This window comes from Colobus angolensis, unplaced genomic scaffold (assembly GCF_000951035.1).
Source record: "Colobus angolensis palliatus isolate OR3802 unplaced genomic scaffold, Cang.pa_1.0 Scaffold295, whole genome shotgun sequence".
Taxonomy (NCBI): Eukaryota; Metazoa; Chordata; class Mammalia; order Primates; family Cercopithecidae; genus Colobus; species Colobus angolensis.
The window spans coordinates 2,193,961-2,217,100 of NW_012116210.1; the positions used below are offsets into that span (position 1 = coordinate 2,193,961).

At 48.1% G+C, this 23,140-nt stretch overlaps 1 protein-coding gene across 1 annotated transcript in view; it reads right to left on the reverse strand.

The window, feature by feature from the left end:
• The window catches only part of ZHX2 (zinc fingers and homeoboxes 2), a 192,380-nt gene that overhangs the window by 167,780 nt on the left and 1,460 nt on the right, over positions 1-23,140 (reverse strand). The gene's annotated exons all lie outside the window — the stretch shown is intronic.

The window sequence follows — 23,140 nt, forward strand, 5'->3', positions numbered from 1 at the left end:
GAGAGGTGATGCCTATACGGGGCTGCTCTGGCAATCTACCCATGACAGCCAGCTCCGTTAGGACAGAAGCTCTTATGTTTCATTTCGAACTTTTAAACCTGGCATGGAGCTCTGTATACCACAGGTGCTCCATAAGTGGAACTGACAACTTTTAAAAAAAGAAAGACCTTCATGAGGTGTTCCTCTGAGTCTGTAGTAGATGCTGTGGGGCTAGCCCATGTCCCCTCGTCCTTCCCACCTCAGTGCACATCGGCCTCACTTCTAACAGTTGGTACCTGTGTTTCCTTGCTGGGGTGGGGGGGGGGTCACTCTGATTTTCAGTGGCCACTTTGTTCCCCACATGCCAGGCCTGAGGTATGGGAGAATGACGCCCCTTCAGGGAGCAGCCCACGACCAGTGACTGATGGGAGTTGGTGAATAGGTTCCATGCCCGTCTCAGTACTCAGGTGGGACAGCGCTGAGGTGTGTGATCTGTGCTGGCACCCAGAGCTCCCCACTGTGGTCACCTGCTTGACAACGCTCTATTTCCTGGCTTCCTTCTCTCCAGGTCTCACTTCCTGCCACCCCCAACCCGCAACCCAGATCTTCCTTCACTTCTCACATAAACTATTTGCACTTGAAGCTTTGTCTTGGGGTCTGCATCTGGGTATCCCGAACTAAGACAGCCTGATTCTTAGTGTCACAGAATGCAAGAGTTTAGATGAAGGGACTTCAGAGGTAACCTACCATGGGCAGGAACACACATGGAGTCTACGGCTGGGGGATGGCTGGGGCTGGGTTTATGCTATGCATGTACTGAGGCAACAGAGTGGCCACTGTGTGCACAAAGGAATCCACAGCCCTGCGTTCTAGTTTCAGCTCTGGACAAGGCACTGTATGTTGGAAAGAATATGGGCTTTGGAGTGAGACTGACCTGGGTTTGAGACCAGGCTGGGCTACAGATGGGCAGGTAACCCCAAGGAGTTAGGTGACCTCCCAGAACATCAGTTTCCTCAGCTGGGAAATGGTGCAGGGTTGTGATGACATTCAAGTGTGAAATACAAGTAAAACACCTCACTGGGAGACACTGGGCTCCTTTCTAGTGTCTTTTCAGGCACTGCTTATTCTATGTCCTAACTGCTTTTTGCATACCTCCAGCCTAGCAATTCTTTCACTATATGGGCCACCTTGTGCATCCACCTATGTGCCTCCCAGGAGACTGGAGACTCCCAGAAGATAGGAGCCAGGTTTTCCTCATCCTTGCCTCCCCAGCATTCAGCACACACCAGGCATTTACCAAGCCCTTAATGAATGTTTGTTGAATGAATGACTGAATAAATGGGGCCGGGAATGGTGGCTCACGCCTGTAATGCCAGCACTTTGGGAGGCTGAGGTGGGTGGATCACTTGAGGCCAGGAGTTGGAGACCAGCCTAACCAACAAGGTGAAACCCCATTTCTACTAAAAGTACAAAAATTAACTGGGCATAGTGGCGCACACCTGTGGTCCCAGCTACTCGGGAGGCTGAGGCACGAGAATCACTTGAACTCAGCAGGCGGAGGTTGCAGCAAGCTGAGACTGCCACTGCACTGCAGCCTGGGTGACAGCAAGACTCTGTCTCAAAAAATAAATAAATACATAAATAAATGGCAAAGATGAAAGGATCCCTGCAAACATCTACCAGTGACGATGGGTTTTCTGCAGTGTTTGTTTATTCATTGACTCTTACAGTGCTGAGTCCTTGCCAGGCACCAGGCACTACTCTATGTACTGACCAAAGCCTGCCCTGGCCCTCCATCTAATGGCTTCTCCTCCGGGGGGAGACAGCAGTAAGCCTCAAACAGGCCACCCAGCAGGCTCACCTGGGAAACTTCTCTAATGTGCACCCATATTCCAGAGATTCTGATTTCATCATGTGGGGTGGGGCTGGGCATTGGGAGTTTCAAAAGCTCAGGTGAGGATAATGAGCTGCCAGGGGGTGCACTACTGGGACCAAGAGAGAAGAAAAACCACACCATTTCAGAGAGTGAAGAAGGCTGTGAAGAACACAGAACAGAGGGTGTGATTTAGTCCAGGGGTTCTCCATGGGGGAAGACGAGACTGGGACCGTTTCACCCCCAAGGACACATTTGACACAATCTGGAGACAGTTTCGGTTGTCACAGCTGGAGGGGAGGTGCTGCTGGCATGGAGTTGGCAGAGGCCAGGGATGCTGCCAAATACCCTACAACGCACAGGACAGCTCCTCATGAAAGAATGATCCAGGCCGGAATGGGCTGAGATGGAGTAATCCTGGTCTAGAGACAGGGCAGGGTGTGCTTCAGAGAAGGCTTCTTGGTGGAGGTGACAGGAGAGCTGAGACTGAAGAGGCAAGACACAGACTCCACCAGTGAAAGCCTGCGGGAGGAGCAACAGAGAGTGGCACGTCTGAGGTGGGGCCAGGGCCACCATCACGGTCCTTAATGAAAAGGTGCCACGTGGTGACACTGCCAAGCCTGGCTCACATCACCACTACTTCAGTGGGGGCTGTCTGTTAGGGGTAGGGTGGGGAGAGGGAGGGGGAAATCTGGCTGCGTTTGCTTTGCTGCCTTTACTTTTAGGTCTCCAAATCCCCAAGTCCTCACCCCCGTTCCAGGCTCAAAACAGGAACAGGGGATGGAGAGGAAGTTTCAATTCCGGTTGACCACTCAGACCTTGCCACCACCACCACCTGCAGGGTCACTTCTTCTTTATTTCCAAAAACATCTCCTGCTGCAACCCGCTGGTCCCCTAGAGCTCTAACTGCAGGCGGGGTGGGGTGGGGTGGGAGTGGGGGCAGTGGGATACAGGGGAGCACTCTTGGGGGACAGCCTGCCAGCCTCCTCCACCTCTGGCAAGAGTGACTTCCCAAGAGAAACAGGGATGCCCAGAGCAGTAAATAAACACAGCATCGCAGAGGAGAAGGGTGGAAAGGCAGCCCCTGCCAGCCTTGCCCCCGTCACAGACACAACCCATTCACTTTACCAGCCAGGCGCTGGGACTCGGAACACATCTCCCGCCCCGCTCCCCTGTCCCCTTTCTCTTTCCCTTTCCTGAAGCTTCCCTGTAAATCAGTTGCAGACCCACTGCCTTGGTATCCCCTGGCTTGGACGAGCAGGGGCCACGCAGGCAGCCTGCTTGCTCAACACCACGTGGGCTTTCCATGGAAACATCATGACAGTTGTGTGGGGGCAATCTGGGTGGAAAGGTAAGTCCTTACATACAAGGTCCAGAGAGGCCTGAGTCAACAGGCTATGCAAGGGCAGTCACTGGCCTCTGACAGCAACAGGCCTTACCTGCAGGAACCCTGTTACCTGGGGATGAGCAGAGTGAACGCAGCTGCAGGCTGCTGAGAAGAAAAGTGACTCGAGGCCGGGCGTGGCGGCTCAAGCCTCTAATCCCAGCACTTTGAGAGGCCGAGGTGGGTGGATCACTGGAGGCCAGGAGTTCAAGATCAGCCTAGCCAACATGGTGCAACCCCATTTCTACTAAAAAAATAAAAATTAGCTGGGCGTGGTGGTACATGCCTGTAATCCCAGCTACTTGGGAGGCTGAGGCAGGAGAATCGCTTGAACCCGGGAGGTGGAGGCTGAGCTGAGATGAGCTGAGGTGAGCTGAGATTGTGCCACTGCACTCCAGCCTGGATGACAGAGTGAGACTCTGCCAAAAGAAAAAAAGAAAGGTGATTCCAGGAACTGTACAACCACCTCCACTTTCTAAGTGGAGAAACTGAGGCCAGAGAGGGGATAAATGACCCACCAAAAGTCAGCAGCCGTGGGTGGCTGGGCAGGGTGATCCCAGGTCTTCTGACCCCTGTCTGCATGTGGAATTTCTCTCAGGCCTCATACTTATTTCAGAATTGTAGAAAAGTTCCAAGTCAGTGCATCCAAACAGAAAGCCAGAGTGTCCAGAACTGGCAGTCATCTTCCTCCAGATGTGCATTTAGGGCAAGTGAGGATATTACAAAGTGTCTCTGCCTCTTTAATCTCTTTTTGTTTCGGAGATGAGGTCTCACTCTGTTGCCTGGGCTAGAGTGCAGTGGTGCAATCATGGTTCACTGCAGCCTTTACCTCCCAGGCTCAAGTGATCCTCCCACTTCAGCCTCCCAAGCAGCTGGGACCATATGTTATGTGTGTGCTACCAAGCCTGGCTTTTTTTTTTTTTTTTTTTTGTAGAGACGGCGTTTCACTATGTTGCCCAGGCTAGTCTCAGACTCCTGGGCACTCAGGCAGTCCTCCCACCTCGGCCTCCCAAAATGCTGAGATTATAGATGTGAGCCACCGTGCCGGGCCTCTTAGTCTCTTGACTCATCTTCTGACAGGAAAACATCCCCCTGTGTTCCCAGGGTCCTCAAATATAAGGCCCATGTCAAAAACCTGTTCGTGAGGACAGTTGTCAAGTCCTAACTTATGAAACTCCATGTCACAGAAAGAGTCATTATGGGAAATTTGCAGGAATATATTTACTTAAGTAATTATTTTATTAAAATGATAATTTGTACAATATGCCCTGAGAATTTTATTACAGATACTTATAATGAAGCAGGTAATTAGCAATAAACGGTCTCTTTCCGTGAACCTAGAATTACGAGTTTTTGCATGGGTTGTTATTTTAAACTGCCAAACACTACAGAAAATGTATAGCCTCTTTGATCATCGAAAGCCTTGATTTGCGGAGTTGAGTATCTGCAACTTGGAACTTACAAAACTGATCATCAGCTTTCATGTGCCTTTTATGCTGTTAAAGTTATACACAAATACCTATATACTGTCAAGCAGAAGGCTAACAAATATTTAACTTTTGAGCTGTGCCGTGTTTTGGCTCTGTGTATTTGTATGTTTGCATGCACGTGCACCTGTCTACACAAGCCATAACTCCAGTTGTAGGTTTTGTTTTGACAACTCTTTCAGGCAAGCTCCCCACATGGTTTTGAAAGAAGAAAAATGTTCTTAGTTCTTTAGCTTCTGCTTCTGCATCCTCTCTCTGCCCCCCGCCTTGGGAAAATACTTGGCTTTTTAGTGGCCACAGCTATTATCATGATTAAATCAAACACTCACTGTTAACCTGAATGTAGGGTTACTGATAACACATGTTGCAAACATGTTTCTTCAGTTGCCAGAACAAATTCCCAATGTGCCAAGTCTCCAAGTGCTTGTATCCCGGATAAGTATCACTGTGGGTCCATCAACACTGCCTGGCTCAGAAATTCCACAGATATTTATTGATCACCTACTCTGAACCAGGGGTGGCCGTTACAGCTCGGGGGCTCTACTATGCTGTCCAGGACACAGATACTCCCTTCCAGTCTTTGCAGAAGCCAGGGTTTGAAGGCACCGCACTGAGGCTTCCTTGCGGGGGCGCCTCACAACAGAAACACTAGGGACGACCATGACTCTGGCTATAGCTACTATGTGAATCCAGCACAGGGGAAGAGGGCAGGAGATGGGATGGGGGCTGGGATGAAAGGGACATAACGGTGACTGGTGTCTTCTGCCATCAAGGCCATCTGAACTGCCGGACAAGCTGACTCCTGCTGTACCAGATGAGCTAGGAGGGAGCAAAAAGCATTTTCTTCTCTCAAAAGTAAATTTAGGCCAGGTGCGGTGGCTCACGCCTGTAATCTTAGCACTTTGGGAGGCTGAGGCGGGCAGATCACTTGAGGTCAGGATTTTGAGACTAGCCTGACCAACATGTGAAATCCCTACTAAACCTCTACTAAAAATACAAAATCGGCCAGGTGTGGTAGCACATGCCTGTAATCCCAGCTGCGCGAGAGGCTGATTTAGGAGAATCGTTTGGGAGGTGGAGGTTGCAGTGAGCTGAAGGCACACCATTGCCTCCAGCCTGGGCAACAAGAGCAAAACTCCATCTCAAAAAAAAAAAAAAAAAAAAAAAGAAAGAAAGGTAAAAGAAAAGAAAAGTAAACGTAAATGCCCATTACTCCTACAAAGCAAAGTCAGAAGGCTGAGAGTCAGGTGGACAGGACTCTCCTCCAGAATCCGGGAAAAAAGGATGCTTCCTGGACGTCAGGATGCTGCCAGGTCACCTGCCCAGGAGCTCCTCAGTCACAGAAATTGAGCCCTCAGCCTTCCTCCATGGATTATCGGTGGGCTAAGAGCTATAACCAAGTCCTCTACTCTGTGGAGATAATCAAGTCACAGTATTATTTTCTGGGAACAAAATTCCAGAATTTAAAACATAAGCTAAAAAAGAAAGTTGAAGTTCACCAAAAAGATATTTAATAGACGACTTCTCTGGATTCTTATCTCCCCCATTTTCACCTCCCCCCCCCACCAATTTTAAATAACGATCTTTGTCAGAGAACTTTGGATGAAATTCTAATACTAAAAAACAAGCCAAAAAAAAAAAAATTGTGGCGCACAAGCCAAAAACAAAGGGTGCTAGCTCAGGTTCCATGGCTAGTTAGCGTTTGATCTTGTATGTGTCATTTTCTTTCTCTGTGATGGAGGGAAGAGCTGCCACTGCCTAACCCACTTTCCTCAAACCTTGCAGCTGTGTGGGAAGATGAGGCTTGGGCTGACTCTCTTGCCCTGCACACCGTAGGTGGTGATCAGGATCAAACGTAGAGGCTTATCATCAAAAGGGCTGGGAGTGGTGAAACATTCTGTCATGCTCGCTCCTTCATGTAAGTGTAGAGGAGGGGGGAGTGCTGTTTGTGTCACGGGTATGGTTTGTTGTTCTGGAGCGAGCTTTAACGTGGGCACATTTTAAAGTAGCAGAGGAATCCCGGGCAATTCACAACCTAGAGACAGCCTCATTTCCTGTCTTATAAAGCCCCAGGGGATTGGACTAGGTGATTCAAATGTTGGCTTTCATAGTGATTGGCTGACAGTTCACCACAGGAACTAGTGCAAAACTGGTAACCAACAAATGCTTGGATGGTTAATTACAGGGTCAATTGGTTGAAGAAGGTCCTTACTTTTCTTTCTTTCATTTTTTTTTATTGAGACAGTCTCGCTCTGTCCCCAGGCTGTAGTGCAGTGGCACCATCTCAGCTCACTGTAACCTCCACTCACTGCAACCTCTGCCTCCCGGGTTCAAGTGATTCTCCTGCCTCAGCCTCCCGAGTAGCTGGGACTAGAGGTGCACACTACCATGCCCAGCTAATTTTCGTATTTTTAGTAGAGACAGGGTTTCACCATGTTGGCCGGAATGGTCTCGAACTCTTGACCTCCAGCGACCCACCCGCCTCGGCCTCCCAAAGTGCTGGGATTATAGGTGTGAGCCACTGTGCTCGGCTGGGTCCTTACTTTTTGAGTTGAGTCCATCTGCCCCATGCAATGTATTCAGAGCCAAAATTCCAGTGCACCGCCATTCTCTGGCAGGATGTGAGATCAAAGTTCTGCAGCTACCTTTAAATGATATTTTTAAAAATCAAGGAACTTCAATGGAGAATAAACAAGTCTAGACTGAAAGCACTATCTCCCCCAGCACTGTAGGGTCCCTCCTGATCAGCATGGTGCCTGACACATAGTAGAGGCTTGAATATTTCCTGCAGGAATGAACAAAGTGTCCGGCATCCCTAACACTTCTGATATACCCCGAATGTATAGGCGTAGCAGAATACACAGAAAGCTTTCAAGCGCTGGCCTTTTCTGTATCCCCCAACATACTCGCACCCTCCAGTGCTGGGTTTAGAATCAGCAAGACCAGTCTAGCTCTTCCCCTTCCTCGCTGCGTTGCTTCACTTCTCTGAGACTCAGTTTCCTTTTCTATTCCATAGAGATAATCAGGCCTCTCTCAGGAGGAGAACAACAGGGACGCCCTCCCAGAGGAGTTGGGCGGAGTATACAGATTAATTAATCCGTGCAGTTCTGAGAATCGGCCTGGCACGCTGAACCCTCCTGGTAACTGTCAGCCATTAGCATGACTATTGTTATGCTCAGTATCATTAGTGCTGGCAGTAATTAGAGGCTCATTAAATGTTAATTTTCTTTATGCCAGACTGGATGCTCAATGTAAAACCAAATTGTAATGGTATCCTACAAAATGTAAGAAAGGCAAATAGGCTGCAAAAGAAATTTTTTTTTTTTGAATGTCTGGGTGGCCGTTCAGAGCCCAGGACTGCTCCTCCATATCCCGTTGGGAGGGACAATTGAGCGCTGTCCTTAGTGTCAAAGACGGTACTGGACTAAGTGTCAGGAAGCTTCTGTTCGGGTCTGGGCTTTGCCCTGAAACTCTTTGTGGGCCTGGATTCAGGAATCCTGTTAGACGTAAAAGGGAAACTGGTTGCCTTGCTGAACGGAAGAGAAAACAGGGCACAATGACTGCTGAAGCTGCACAGCCAGCCCAAGGTTCCCTGGGCAGAAACAGGCACTACTGGTCCGACGGTCATGTGCTTCCCCCACAGTCTCCAGGCTCCTTGCAGCTATGCGGGGTTGTGTGAGCGGAAGTGGCAACTTTAGAAAGTGGGTATGTACCCCTTTCCTTTTCTCTTCCTCCCCTCCAGCAGCCTGAAAGCCAGTTGTTTCAAACGAAGTGGCTACAAAACTTTAGCAGCATGGATCCCCAAGTCACAGCTTGGAGGAAAGCTGCCTTACAGAGCTGTAGTCCTTCAGTGGACTCCATGAAAGGAAGAAATAAACTCTGCCTTATGAAGCCACTGGGATATCAGGGTTTACCTATCACCGTATCATAGCTTAGCCTAACCTGACTACTCACATATCTCATCCAATGCCTATCCCAGAGGTTTCCTGCACCTGAAGGAAACCAAAATACTTTTCTCCAAACTATTGAGGATTGTTAAGTGAAAGACATTGACAATGCCAAGGAACCCCCTGCCCAGCCTGCATCTACCTGATGGGAGGACACAAATCTTTCCTTACTGGAGACAGCACGGACTTAGCAGCCCAAAGGAGGCACCAGCAGGCACCCGAGGAATCTGGGAACAGATTTTACTGGCTTCCCACATTTTCCCGCCTTTTCAAAGACTAGAACTGCTCTCTTCTTTGTCTTGTCACTATACAGGATTTATGGCTCTTTGTTAAAATACTATTTAAGTAAGGTCCCTAAGCCACTACTTTGATACTTTTAAACTAAAGCCTCTCCCACGTGATGGGCAGAGCATGCATTAATAAACATTTGGTTGTTTTTCTTCTGTTAATCTGACTTTTGTTTTCAGGAGAGCGTCTCCACAAAGAACCTAAAAAGGGAAAGAAAGGAAACTAGGTTTTCTCCCCTACACACAGTTGTTACAGAATGGTCTGCTACTCTCTATTACTTAAGCATGGGCATGTGCACACACAAATATTAGACTGGAATCCCGAGCCCATTTTCCTGTTACACAAGATGGCACACTAAGATTTAAGATTTACTAAATCTTAATAATCCCACCATCTCACTAGTGACAAGACTGCAAGAGGACAGGGTCTTGAGGATGAGAGGCTGTGTTTTTGCGGGCCTGGATTCAGGAATCCTGTTAGATTAGAGGCTATTAGAGGCTGTGTTAGTGCCAAGGAGTGCCTCCAAAGGGAAAGGAAAAAGATGCTGCTGTTACTAGTTTCGGTTGTGCGGTCTCTCATAAGCCTCATAAACAAAATCTTAAACTCTAGCAGGGAAGACAGGGCCAGTGTCTACATATCCTACTTGCTAAAGGACTTAATCTTTTTTTGTTTTTGTTTTTGTTTTTTTGAGATGGAGTCTCACTCCATCGTGTAGGCTGGAGTGCAGTGGCACGATCTCGGCTCACTGCAGCCTCTGCCTCCTGGGTTCAAGCGATTCTCCTGCCTCAGCCTCCAGCAGTGCCCACCACCATGCCCGGCTAATTTTTGTATTTTTAGTAGAGATGGGGTTTCATCATGTTGGCCAGGCTGGTCTCGAACTCTTGACCTCAGGTGATCACTCCGGCCTCTCAAAGTGCTGGGATTACAGGCATGAGCCACTGCGCCCAGCCTTAACAAAGAATCTTAATGTCTTTTACATAACAGTCCAACAATGTGACAGGGCAAGTATATGGCCTCAAATGTCACTGAGACATGGCTTCAAATCCAGGAATTTGCCAAGGAACCCCCTGCCCAGCCTGCATCTGCCTCTTACTGTGTATAAGCCCTGCCTTTTACTGTGTAACTCAGGCAGGTTAATTTCTTTGAAGCCTCAATTTTCTCATACGTAAAATGAGTACAAAACTTTCTACCAAAGGGGGTAGTTGGGATTAAATAATATAAAACAAGGTATAGTATACGACATGCTTGGTTCCATGGCTGACACTTAGCACATTTACATCCTGCCTTCCTACCACCATTAAAATACCATTTGGTCTCAAGTTCAGACTCTATAAAAAAAAAGTTTACTATTGGAAGTAGCAGAAAGATCCTGCAAGGACAGCTGTGATATTGCTCTCTGTGCCACGAAGGAAGGTGGAGATGGTACTCCAAGAGGAAACAAGGGATAAGGCCAAGCTCAAGGGAGGAAGTGGACCCAGCTTGCGCCCAGAGGCCAGGGGTCCAGACAAGGGAGCATGGCTAGGCCAGGGAGGCAGGCAGGTTGGCCAAGATAGGCCAAGAGCGCCTGAACTTGGGACAAAGCTGGCCGGGGATAGACACTGCCTTGAATCCTTCCTGTTAAAATAGTCCAGCGACGGTCCTTCCAGGCTGTGGTAATGACCTGCCACCAGGGGCAGCAGCGAGCAACAACTCATTCTGCACCTGTGCCAACCCGGGAGCCTAGAACTCCCTATAGGCTGTAGTGAAAGAGCCACTTCCTCATTCATGTAACCATCCAGTCATTGCACAGACATTCATTTCAAGCCTATGAAGTGGGCCAGCCCTGTGCTGGTGCTGGGAACACGGAGACAAACAGGAAGATTTCCCTTGGGGTGGAGGAGTGGCTCATAGTATTTCAGGGATGCAGATGTACAGATCAAAATCCATCAGCTAAGATTTCTAACAGGTTATTTCCATGGTACACCGGCCTCTTAGAGGAGAGAACAAATATCTCTAGAGTAGAAAAAAGTAGGTTTTGCTAAGTTTGGGGGGACATTCTTTCTGGGAGGAAGGAACTACAGGAGTCTTTCTGAAGAGAAGGAATGAAAGGAGAAAGAGGACAGTGCATTTGGGGTTCAGGGGTCAGTCTGATATGACTGATGTGTGGGGTATGTGGCAGGGGTGGAAGTTTTTAGAGCAAAACATGCCTGGTGGGTAGAGCTCAGCTCTCAAAGAGCCACCATGCCAGGGTCCTGAATGTGGACTTGATCCTATGGGTCAGAAATTATAATGGGAAGTCTGTATTGGACTGGAGAGTCCATTAAAAAATCTAAATATCTTTAGACTGGAGATATGCTCTCTAGTCTGACCCACTCCCACTGCTTCCTACTATTCTACACTTGACCCCTTTACTCTTTTATGCTACCTGCAAAGCTCTTGAAAGCATTTGGGTTTCTGACCCCTAAGAAAGCAGTGACCAGGAGAGGTTTTTAGGCAGATAGTGAAAAATGAACAAATTTGGTGTTTTAGAACCTCAGTAGCATGGAGGAAGGGAGAGGTTGGTGACAGATGACACAACATGTATTCCTTGCAATAAGACTTCCTCCTTCCCTCTTGTTAGAAAAATAAAATACGAAAAAAAAAAAAACAGATGGAAAAAAAAAGTCACCTCTGGAAGAGTTTCTATTCACTTTTGTGCAGTCAGGACCAACATGAGGTCACACTCCTATTTCAACATACCCAGACTCTCTTTTCTTGAATTCTGTGTATCAATATAACAATTATTTATTGAGCAATTATTCAGTGACAGCTGGGTGCTCGGGTGCTCAGGTGGCAGGGGGTCAGGGTAGGGAGGTGAGAATCAAAGTATAAAGCTCCAGAGTTCAGCAAACTCAAGGACTCATCATAGCACCAACCCACACGTGCGATGACTGGTGGATAGCATGAGACAAAAGGAATGTCCCAACAGGGGACCTTACAGCACAGATGGCCCACACTCAGGGTGTGCCAGCAGGTGGGTGCCAGGACATGGTGCGTGCACAGGTCTGGGGAGAGTGGCAATAGGAGGTCTGATGCCGTTGGTCCCATGGCCCTGCCAGCAAGCAGTCTTTCCCAGAGGTAGGGCCTCCTGAGCTTCTGTGATTAAGAGGGGTGAGTCTACTTGAGCCATGTGCGGAATCTACGTAGCCTTTGGCCAAACTGGAAAGAAGGCTCTCATCATTTCTATCATTTTCGTAACCAACACATCTGTTATTCATCTAGAGTTCTCAAAGTCGATTTCCCAAATCTCCTAAGACAGATCAGTTAGTCCTCCCTTCCCTGAACTGAACTCTTGAAGACCAGCAGACTAAGCTGGTTACAAAAAACGCCATGATAGGGCCCCTACTTGGCTCACCATGGCTGCCCCAAGTAGCATCCGGCAGGTGTTTTCTCATGTGTGGGGAGCACAGCAATGCAGTCTGGCTTTGGAGATAACAGAGCCAGGCCTGGAGTGCCTACAGCCCAGAGCAGAACCTCTGAGCTCAACTGGAGCCAGTGCTGGGCTCTGTGGCTGGGACTTGTGATGCCCAGATCAGGATCAGTGGGGCTGAGGAGGGTCTGGATGTCCAGTTTCCTTCATCCCAGGCCACTTCCTGGTCCCTGGGATGTCCCCTCCTTTCATGGGATGGGGCCACCCATCACAGATGAAAGGCATAAGGATGTCCCTCAACCTATAGGGACTTAGAGGCATCCTCACAGGAGGTAAGGTCAGACATATGCCAATGACAACAATGACACCAGCCAGCACTTCTGGGGCACGCGTAGGTGCCAGGCACTGTGCTAAGTGCTTCACAGGTATGATCCCCTGTAATTCTCACAGCAACCCTGTGAGCAGAGATTCGGGCTCTGCAAGTCCAGCCAGTCTAGCTATGGGGGCTGCAGATGCATGGGTTCTCTAGTCAGACTGAGTACCTCCAGGGAAGGGCAGCGGTGTGGCCATCTCTGTGTTCACCCCCACAACAGTGAGCACAGTGCCCTATACACTAGGAGCAGGGTGGTGGCAGGGCCTGGAACAGGGTGAGGTACGCTGCAAATCAGTTACCCAGGAAGTGAAATTTAAGGACACACTCTCAGGTGCCACCCTGCACTTGTATGAACCTGAGAGTGGGTGTCACCTTAAATTTTGCATGCTGGGTACCTCATTTGCTTTTCTCTAGTCCTGGCCCTGGGTAGTCCACTGACCAGGCAGGTGTGTGTGTGTGTGTTGCTCCTCCACCCTAGCCATGGGACCCTTCCTTCTCTGTGCCTCAGTTCCCTCACCTGTAAAACAGGGCTAATGACAATACCAAGGGTGGACAGAGATGCAGCAAAATCAGAACTCCCTCATACTGTGCTGGTGGGAACACAAAAATGATGTGTCCACTTTGGGGAACTGTTTGGCAGTTTCTCAAAAAGTTAAACATAGAGTTACCATACGACCCAGCAATTCCACTCCTGGGTATCTACCTGAGAGAAAGGAAAACACATCTCTAAATAAAGACTTGTATATGAATGTTCACAGCAGCAGCATCATAATCACTATAAAGCAGAAACAACCCGATTGTCTATCAACTGATGAATGGCTAACAAAATGTGGTATATCCACACAACAGGATATAAAAGGGAACAAAATACTAACACGTGTTACAACGTGGATGAACCTCAAAAGGGAAAGAAGAGAAGCCAGACAAAAGACTGCATGGTATATGATTTCACCTATATAAAATGTCCAGAAAAGGCAAATCTACAGAGACAGCAAGTAGATTAGTGGCTGTGTAGGGCTTGGGCTAAGTTGGGTGGGGAGTGGAAAAAGGAAACGGAGAGTGACTGCTAATGGGTACACAGAGTCTCGTACTGGGGTGATAAAAATGTTCTAAAGTCACACTGTGGTAATGGTTACATAATTTTGTAAATATACTAAAAGTCAATAAATTGTGCATTTAAAGTGGGTGACGCTTGGGTACGTAAGTTATATCTCCATTATGCTATGGCACAGCATTGCACAATGCCTGAGAGTATCCTATACATCATCTTATTTATGTATTTATTTATTTGAGACAGAGTCTCACTCTGTTGCCCAGGCTGGAGTCCAGTGGCACGATCTCAGCTCACTGCAATCCCCACCTCCCAGGTTCAAGCAATTCTCCTGCCTCAGCCTCCCAAGTAGCTGGGATTACAGGCATGTGCCACCACGCCTGGCTAATTTTTGTATTTTTAGTAGAGATGGGGTTTTACCATGTTGATCAGGCTCGTCTTGAACTCTTGACCTCAGGTGATCTACCGGCCTCGGCTTTCCAAAGTGCTAGGATTACAAGTGTGAGCCACCGCACCTGGCCCCTATACATCATCTTAACCCTTATTATTATGCTCAAATAAGTATCTGTTACTCACTTAAAGGTTGCCTAAATTCCCTTGAAGTGCCTTTATTTTTAGGGGGACTTTGGGGAACTAAAGTGAGCAGTCACCCAAGATCCTGTGTCTCTAAGTGACCTGCCCGTGCCCACACAGGTCTCCCAATCAGCTACTCTGGCTGCAGCGACTGCTGCAGGCAACTGCCTGATGTGGGTGAAACTCTTCAAGTCTTGGATTCCAAAGACCTGTGTTGAGTTCTGGCTCTGACCTTCATATTATCTACTCTGTAGGGTTGCTGTGCAAATGACATGGGCCACACTGTGAGGATACTTGAAGCATCTAATAAATTGGCGGAAATCATGGGTGAGGAAGACCCTGAATGCACACCCATCCTTGCTTTTATCCTCCATGCTGGACTGTGGCTCAGCCACAGGTTCTAATCCATAGAGGAGGGACCACAGCCCTTTTGCTGGAGCTATAGGTGCATGGAGGGCAGGAGGGGTTAAATGTGCCCAGGCTTGATGAACATCAGGTGTGGCATAAGCCTGTCTGGCTTCCAGAACTCTTGGATAAAGGACTTCCCCACTTTGTACTTTTCTGTCTGTTAAATGGGGATAACAGAATCTCAACATCAAGCTAGGCATGGTGGCTGATGCCTGTAATTCCAGCACTTTGGGAGGCCGAGATGGGAGGATTGCTTGAGGTCAGGAGTTCGAGACCAGCCTGGCCAACATGGTGAAACCCCGTCTCTACTAAAAATACAAAAATTAGCCAGGCATGGTGGCATGCACCTGTAGTCCCAGCTACTTGGGAGGCTGAGGCAGCAGAATTGCTTGAACTCGGGAGGCAGAGGTTGTAGTGGGCTGAGATCATACCACTGCACTCCGGCCTGGGTGACAGAGTAAGACTCTGTCTCAACAACAACAACAACAACAACAAAACAAAACAGAATCCCAACCTCTCTTAGGATTGTCCGAGCACACCCACAAAACACATGTAGAATTGTGCTTGTGATGTCAGTGAGGGCTAGCATGAGGATGGGCAGCAGGTGTTGTGGCTAAGTGCCAATAACTGTGACCTTTCTGAAGGCAGGAACATTGTTTTCTTCCTCTGGCAGGTGCTCAGTGAGTGCTGACTGGAAAGAGGAATGGAAGTGGGGAGAGAAGATGCTGTGATGAGCTGGCTGGCCCAGGAAACAGAAGGGCCTTAGCTAGACTGTAGAGAAGAAGAAAAATAATACATGCCCATAGGACTGTATAACCTTGGGCCAATTATCTTACATTTCCCGGCCTCAGTTTCCTCAAGCTGGGCTACGTGATCCCTAAAATTTTTTTCAGCTAGAGCATTCCTGGATCCTACCAATGCACCATGTTGCTATCAGACTCATCCTCTTTCAGTGATTCCAGAGGACATTATATATCCTGTACCAGGAAATCCATAAATCCCATTCTAAAAGCGCCAAAGTCAGGCACTGTCCAAGTTCACACTGTCAAATGCAAGTTCTCTGTTCTTTAGAATGTTTACCATTAACTGCGAAGTGATCAAGACCATTTCCGTTCTGTGGCTCTTTCTGTCCAAGAGCCCTGGTTCTTGGAAATAACGTGAAGTCTTCGGGCTCTCCTGGACTACGTGTCTCTGGCAGAAATTCACCACATGCTCAGAATCAATTCTCTAGCATAAAGCTCCCCAGAAGAAAGTAACAGGCAGTTCTACAAGATAATGAAACCTCAGAGTTCTCTATTAGGAGAGCTTAGGGGAGAGCTGGCACTTCAATCCTCTCCTGCGTGGAACCCATCTTTTCCCCTAAATGTCTTGGCCAGAGGGCAGTATCTTTCTCTAGCTTCTGTCAGTTCACGTCCCTGCATTATCTGCCTCTCTGCCTCCCCTACACAAAAGCAAAGGCACACCCCATCACCACCAGTGCTGGCCTCCTGGCTTCTCCCTACTCCCTCCAGACCACCACTGCCACAAACAACTTCACCATGACATCCAACTCTGACCAGGCTGTGTGCAAATATCTTAATCTATTTTCAAAAAGACAGGGTGCCATGCAAATGAAAATAAGTTCTAAACTTCCTCCTCCACGGGCTATGGAGATCCCTGGGGGGGTTCTGGGTGCACCCAGGGGCTGGGGAGCGGGGGAGGGGGCGCCTGAGATGGCTTTGTCCTTAGAGCAATTCAGCCCAGTCTCATATTTTAAGAACAGCGGGAACGTAATATCAGCTGAAAGGAGTTTTCTGTGCGCTATTTAACTAAATGGCTCTGCAGCTGGGGAGAGCCATAGGCAGACGTGTTATGATTCAAAGGCTCCCAATTACAATGATCCTCTTTTATTGTATAAAAACAGCAACACAGCCATTCTCCACCCTCCCTCCGCCTGCTTCCTCCACCCCCTTCCCCCATTGGCTGGCGAGGCCACTCTGCATCCTAAAAGGAGCACCCAGATTCTCCTCCAGCTCCAACTTTGCAGCTTTCGGCCCACGGGGATTCCTTCCTTCCTGATGGGGAGGAGAGGGCGGAGGGCGCAAAGCCCCTGGAGAATGTTCTCTTGGAGACATTAATAGAGGCTTTACAGTGGCCTCTTTTTGAGGAGGGGTGGTTTGGGGGACCTGTAGATAACAGGCGCGGATTTGTAACGCGCTCCTGTTTTGACTAAACTCTCATGCTCACATGTGCACGCACATTCATGCAGGCAGGCATGCACCTCTATACCCCTTACCAGAAAAGCAATCAGACTATCCCAAAGCATGATCTAAAACCTTCCCTTCTCCCCACACATCTTCCAGGCTGATGTGGGCCAGGCCTCCAGAAGACTTATGTACAATATCAGAAAGCTCTGGAATCAGACTGAGCTGAGTTTGAATTCTGTCTCTGCTACCTTCTTTCTGTGACCTTGAATAAGTACTTAACCCCTCTGAGCTTTAGTTTCCTATCTTTTAAGATTTTTTATTATTTTGAGTCAGGGTCTTGCTCCCTCACCCAGGCTGGAGTGCAGTGACATGATCATGGCTTACTGTAGCCTTGACCACCCGGGCTCAAGCGATCCTCCTGCCTCAGCCTCCCAAGTAGCTGGGACTACAGGTGTGTGTCACCACACCCAGCTAATTTTTTACTTTTTTATTTTTTGTAGAGATGGGTTTTCACCGTGTTGTCCAGGCTGGTCTTGAACTCCTGAGCTCAAGCAATCCACCTGCCTCGGCCTCCCAAAGTGCTGGGATTAGAGGTGTGAGCCACCACCCCAGCCCATTTTTCCTACCTTTTAAGTGGAATTACACCACCACTCTCAATTTACTCCTCAGGGTCAGATTAAATGACACCGTGAAGGGAAAGTGTTTAGCAGAGTGCCTAGCACATAGTAGGTGCTTACTTTTTCAGGGGCTGTTGCTGTTCTTAACATGGTGAACACCGTGTGCCTGTGCTGTGTCTGGGTATATGGGGAGCTTTGTGCATCTGGTTGTGTAGGGAGTTTTGTATTTGTTCAGTTTCACCAGCCAGAGTGTACCAGGCTGCGGGGGGGTGAGATGGCTGTGGGGGCACAAATGTCAGGCCTGCTGAGGAGTGTTTTTCTTGAGTCTTTCTGCAACACTGGTTTAAACGGTCACCTCTGCACAGCGTATGCAGGCATGCATGAGTGCCTGCCGCTGCCTCCTTAACTTACACTTTTGGTCCTTCCTCGGTTTTCTGCAGACGTTTTTGAGCCTAGCAGCTGCAGTTGCAGGCATCCAACCAGGGCAAGGAGAGGCTGTAGCCCAGGAACTCTCATTCATAACCTTCTTCCTCTCTGCCTCAATAGTAGGTTCCTTCTGTCTCTCACAAGTGGCCCCTGGGCCCCCAACAGGGAGATTTCCTTCCAAAGAAAGAGCTAACTCAATCTGGCTACTTCCTGAAGCCCCAGAGATCCATGAATCTATTCTCTGACCCTGAACTTGACAGGAAATGGTCTCTGGATTTTGCTGATTTCTCTCTGAAAGATAAACTCAGCGTGGGCTTCCCGCTCTTCCATCCCAAACTAGGTATGTGCACCCCTAAAATATATCACAAATCTCTTATACCACAATGAATGCCTGGCTCACATTCCTTCATATTGATCCCCTATGGATCAATAGCACAAGAATTTCATTCACTGCAGATTCTGTTATGTGTTAAATACCATTGCAGTGAAACATTGTGTAACAAGATTAATCTCCACTAAGTGTTTCTAATGTTAGGGAGTAGGGTAGAGAGAAAGAGGAAGAAAGGGTGTGAACTGTGGCTTTTAACAAGAAAATATTGTCCACCAGGGGGTAAAGAGAGGTATCAGCAAGAAAACAGGTTCTGGCCCTGGTGTCTCTATTCCATTTTAAAGTTTGGGTGGAAACTGATATACTGTTGTCAGGACTGTTTTTCTCCTTGGGGTCTGTTACACACACACACATACACCACTGCCAATCAGCCCCTCTTAACTGCATGATTACAGTGTAAGAACAGGAAGCAGACTGTGGGTGGATGTTCTTAAAATCACAACCTGTTCAGTGTAGGGTGGGGGCATTAGAGAAGGGTGGGGGAGGGGAATCAGGATTTTTTTCAGTTCAAAATGGAATAATCGTGTCACTACAGAAAATAATGTCTACCTTATTGTCTATCAAAGGGGCATGTGCACAGCCAAGCATCCTTCCTGAGCTGCACTGTCTGGATGTGGCTATGACACAGCACATTATGGTATCTGAACAGTGCACCAGCATCTCACTGTGATATTCCAGGGTCAGGTTTCCATTTCAATAGTTGCTCAGACTTGCCACAAAATGAGTGCATGTGTGTACTGGGGGTGGGGGGAGGCAGAAGGGGAATGACAATGAGATGGGACAGTCAGCGTCCTGGGATTGATGATGAAATCCACACATGCTAATTACTTGGCACCTCAAATTTACAATAAAGTCACTTCCTTGAGGTGGTTGCAGGGATGATTTGTTGAGCACAATTCATATGTGAGGTGTGTGCTAAGCCTTTTTACAACTTTCTTACGTTTCCTAACAACTCATACAGCAGCTACTAAAATCATCTCCATTTCAGAGATAAGAAAACTGAGGTAAGTAATAGCTCAAAATCATAAAGGTAATACCCTGAGCAAACAGAATCAGAGAGCATGGCCCTTGCTGGAGGAATGCAGTCTGGGGAATCTGGTGCTGGGAAGGCCTCTGGCATTCTCTGATATCGTGTCCTTGATTTAAAGCAATGGTGAGGGTCATGGCTGAAGGTATCCTGCTGATGAGTGGTGGAGCTGTAGCTAGGGCCCAGGAACCCCCAAGGTCAGGAAAATGTAGTGTTTGAAGAGTAAATGGCACCCCCTTCCAGTTTTTCCAGTCCTGCCAACTGAATTATCCAGAAAGGAGAGCTGATTGCCTCCCTGTAACAGCTGACTCACATCAGGTTAAGTTTGGATTCTTATTGACAGGACCTAAAAGAAAATCATCCCTCACTTCTTTGTTGCACACTGTCTTCTTTTTGCCCTGAGGCAAAACTGGTCCCCTGGCCTGAAACTTTCCAGAACTCATTTTATTTCAAATAGGAACTAAGCTCGTTTGTCTGCACAAGGTACTCTGCTGTCAGTCTTAGTCTTCCCTTCCCCAAACACGTGACAATCCCTCTTCAGAAACCTGCCATAGCTTCCCAGTACCTAGAGATTAAAAGCCAACCTCCTCCTGGTCCACCAAGCCTGGCATCATCTCTTTGCACAGCCTTCCCTGCATCCCCCTCTCCACCTCCCCAGGGTACCTGTCCACCACTCCCAGGGCCCTTCTTTCCCATCTTAGGCAGCACATGCCCTCCCTGCCAACTCAACAACCATTCCTCCTTTCACCCCTTCTGCCTTACAAGTTGAATCCCAATTTGCTCACGACAGCAACGGGTCCAACTAAAAATACTTGACTGCTTTTCCTTGGCAGTAGTCACCACGTAGCACAGCTCTGGTCGATGAGCTAAGGACAGAAGTCCCTGAGAGGGGTGCCCCTTCCCAGATATAGCAGTGAAGCTGTACTGGGTAAAAGCTCTCTGAGCCTCATTCATCCTTTTTTCTCTTTCTTGGAATGCAAACATGAGGCCTGGAGACGTAGCAACCACTTTCCTACCACGAGATGATAAACCTAAGGCCAAAGGCCTCCACTCTAAGCATGGCAAAGTAGAAAGAAGTAGTCTGGGTTCCCAATAGTACAGCTGAGGCATCATCCCCCTTTACTCCCCGCCCCATTGTTGTCTGACACAAAAACGTCCCTATCAGCTGAGGCATCATCCCCCTTTACTCCCTGCCCCATTGTTGTCTGACACAAAAAAGTCCCTATCTGGTTAAGTCACTGGTAGTCAAGATTCTGCTGCTAGCAGCTGAATGCAATGATATTGGCTACACCTCCAGACATTGTTCCTCTTCATTCATGGGGCAGTTCGGCTGCTCCCACCTCTAGGAGACCTTCTGTGATCCCCTCAGAGCAGAAGAATCATGCCTTTCCTTGTGCTTCCACAGTGGTTAGTTTTCTCAATTATAGCAGTTATCTAAGCCTGCTTGATTTGGTTTAATGAGTGCTTCCCTGCAGTCAGCTCAAACTCCTAGAGGGCAGGGAGTCTGTATCCCACCAGCATCTCCATAATGTCTGGAGCATGCAGTGCTTTGTGTTTCTGCCAGGGGGGCTCTGTCTCCCCAGCGTTTCCATAACATCTGGTTATGCGCTCTGCATTGCAACAGCAGAGTGCGTGTGTTCTGGGGGCTGCCACTCCACGTATTAGCTGTTTGGTCTTGGGCAAGTTAGCTAACTTCTCTGGGCTTGTGCCTCCTCATCTAGAAAAAGGAGAATGAGAGGACTTACATCAGAGTTGTCATGAAGACAAAATAGTCTAGTCATAAGCACTTGGGATGGTGCCTGGCATACAAAAATGCTTAATGGCTATGGGTTCTTATTAGTATAATGAACATTATAGTTGCTGAGCGAATAAATGAAATCAACCCACAGTTGCTAAATAAATGAATAAAGGAATAAAATCCAAGTAAATTCTGGAGTTCAGACCTCGGGACAGTGGCTACTGTTCCCTCTTTTCTGCCTGGACCTGACCCTTTACTTTTTTATTCTAACTATGACGCTGGACGCTGCTACAATAGACTGGTTAAGGCTATGAAGTTAGGCCTGGATTTGCTTCTTGCCGGGTCGCTCAGGCAAGTTTCTTCACCTCTTGGAGCCTGTTTCCTCAACCATAAACGGAGGATAATAGTAGCACTTAGCTCACAGGGTTGTGGTGAGGATTAAATGATAAAGCACGTAAAATATACAGCATTGTGCCTCACACACTGTAACAGTGTTAGCAACTGCTATCAAACATTGCCATGATTCCTTTTGATAAGTGCATAGCACCCAGCTGAATCACATGGTCCTGATGTGGATGAGAAACGCGGGGTGGGGCCACCTTTCAGCAAGTCAAGATACACTGCATTTACATCACAGGAATACCCTTTCTTCAGTGCCAACAAACAGTGGTATTTTTCCCCTTTAAATGGACACTAGTTGATATAGCTGATGTGCCCCAAAATCTTGGTTTCTTGCATTTTCCCCTGAAGCACGATCTTCAGGTGCATCCTTTAGCTGACAGCAAACCTGGCTAGAAGGAAAGGTACAAGAGCACAAGAGAACAATCGCGGAGCAAAGCATTTAAACAGCGATGATATTTCCACACATCACCAGTCCAATTATTGTCAGTGACACATTTCAGCCTTACTTGTAGATTTTTTTCCCTTCTGGCCTTAAAAGAAGCTGTATATACAGCTTTCTGTAACTTTCCCTTTAATCTTAAACCTTTATGCTAGTCCCATTCAACCACTTGACGGCTCCATTAATCTATTTTTACTATTAAACATGCCATTTTACAAGATATTTATTCCACTTGGTCGTCATCCAAACGCTTTTTGACATTACTGCCCTGGGAGTGAACTGCTTAAACTCGCCGCCCTCATAAACAGAAAATCACCTTTTGACTCAAATCTTGAAGAGCTCTCAGAACCTCACCCCCTTCACTTCCACAGGCATTAATTTCTGCCATATATAAAGGAGAGAGTGAGTAAGTGTGTGTGTGTTTGTGTGTGTGGTTTTAAGAGGGTAATTGTGGGAGGTCTGGGCAATTCAAGAAGTGCTGGGGAAGGAATCCTCTCCTCCTAACTCCTCCATTCTGCTCATCGGGGCCTGCCTGAGACCTGGGGATCTGGTAAGTTAAGAGAGAGAAAGTGATCAGAGAGCAGGTTGGGGAAGAACTCCAGGGCCTAAAAGGCAGTCTCCCAGGGGGCCAAGCTGAGCAACCACTCTTTAAAAGGGGAGGGGTCGAGGGAAAGTCCTTATGCATCGACTTCCCTCCTTCTCCACGCCCCAGACAAACAAAAGGCCAACGCGAAACAGCTGAAGGTAGAGACCCCACTGGCTTTGAAGCCTATCAATCAGGTGGAAACCTGAACAAATCACAATTTGACTTCCCCATCAAGTTTTCTCCCCAACCTGACAAACCCTCCTCCTCCGCCGCCTCCACCTCCTCCTTCGCCTCCCAGGCTCAGCACAGCTACGAGGCCAAAGGGACCGTCCTGTGATGCCTGCTGGTTTCCAACTTTCCGCTCATCTTCGTCTCCGCAGCCTCCTGCAAAGCGGCTGGGAAAAGGGCAAGTTTGCAAAGCCGAGGATACCGAGTCCTGGGGAAGCCACAAAGAAGCTGCAACACCAACAAAGATTAACCTCTTGTGGGGCAGACGAAAAGCGCCAGCTGCCGTTCAGGGGACGAACGTGGGCTCGGGCTGGCAGAGGCTCCGGCCAGCCGGCGGCAGACAGCAGGGCCG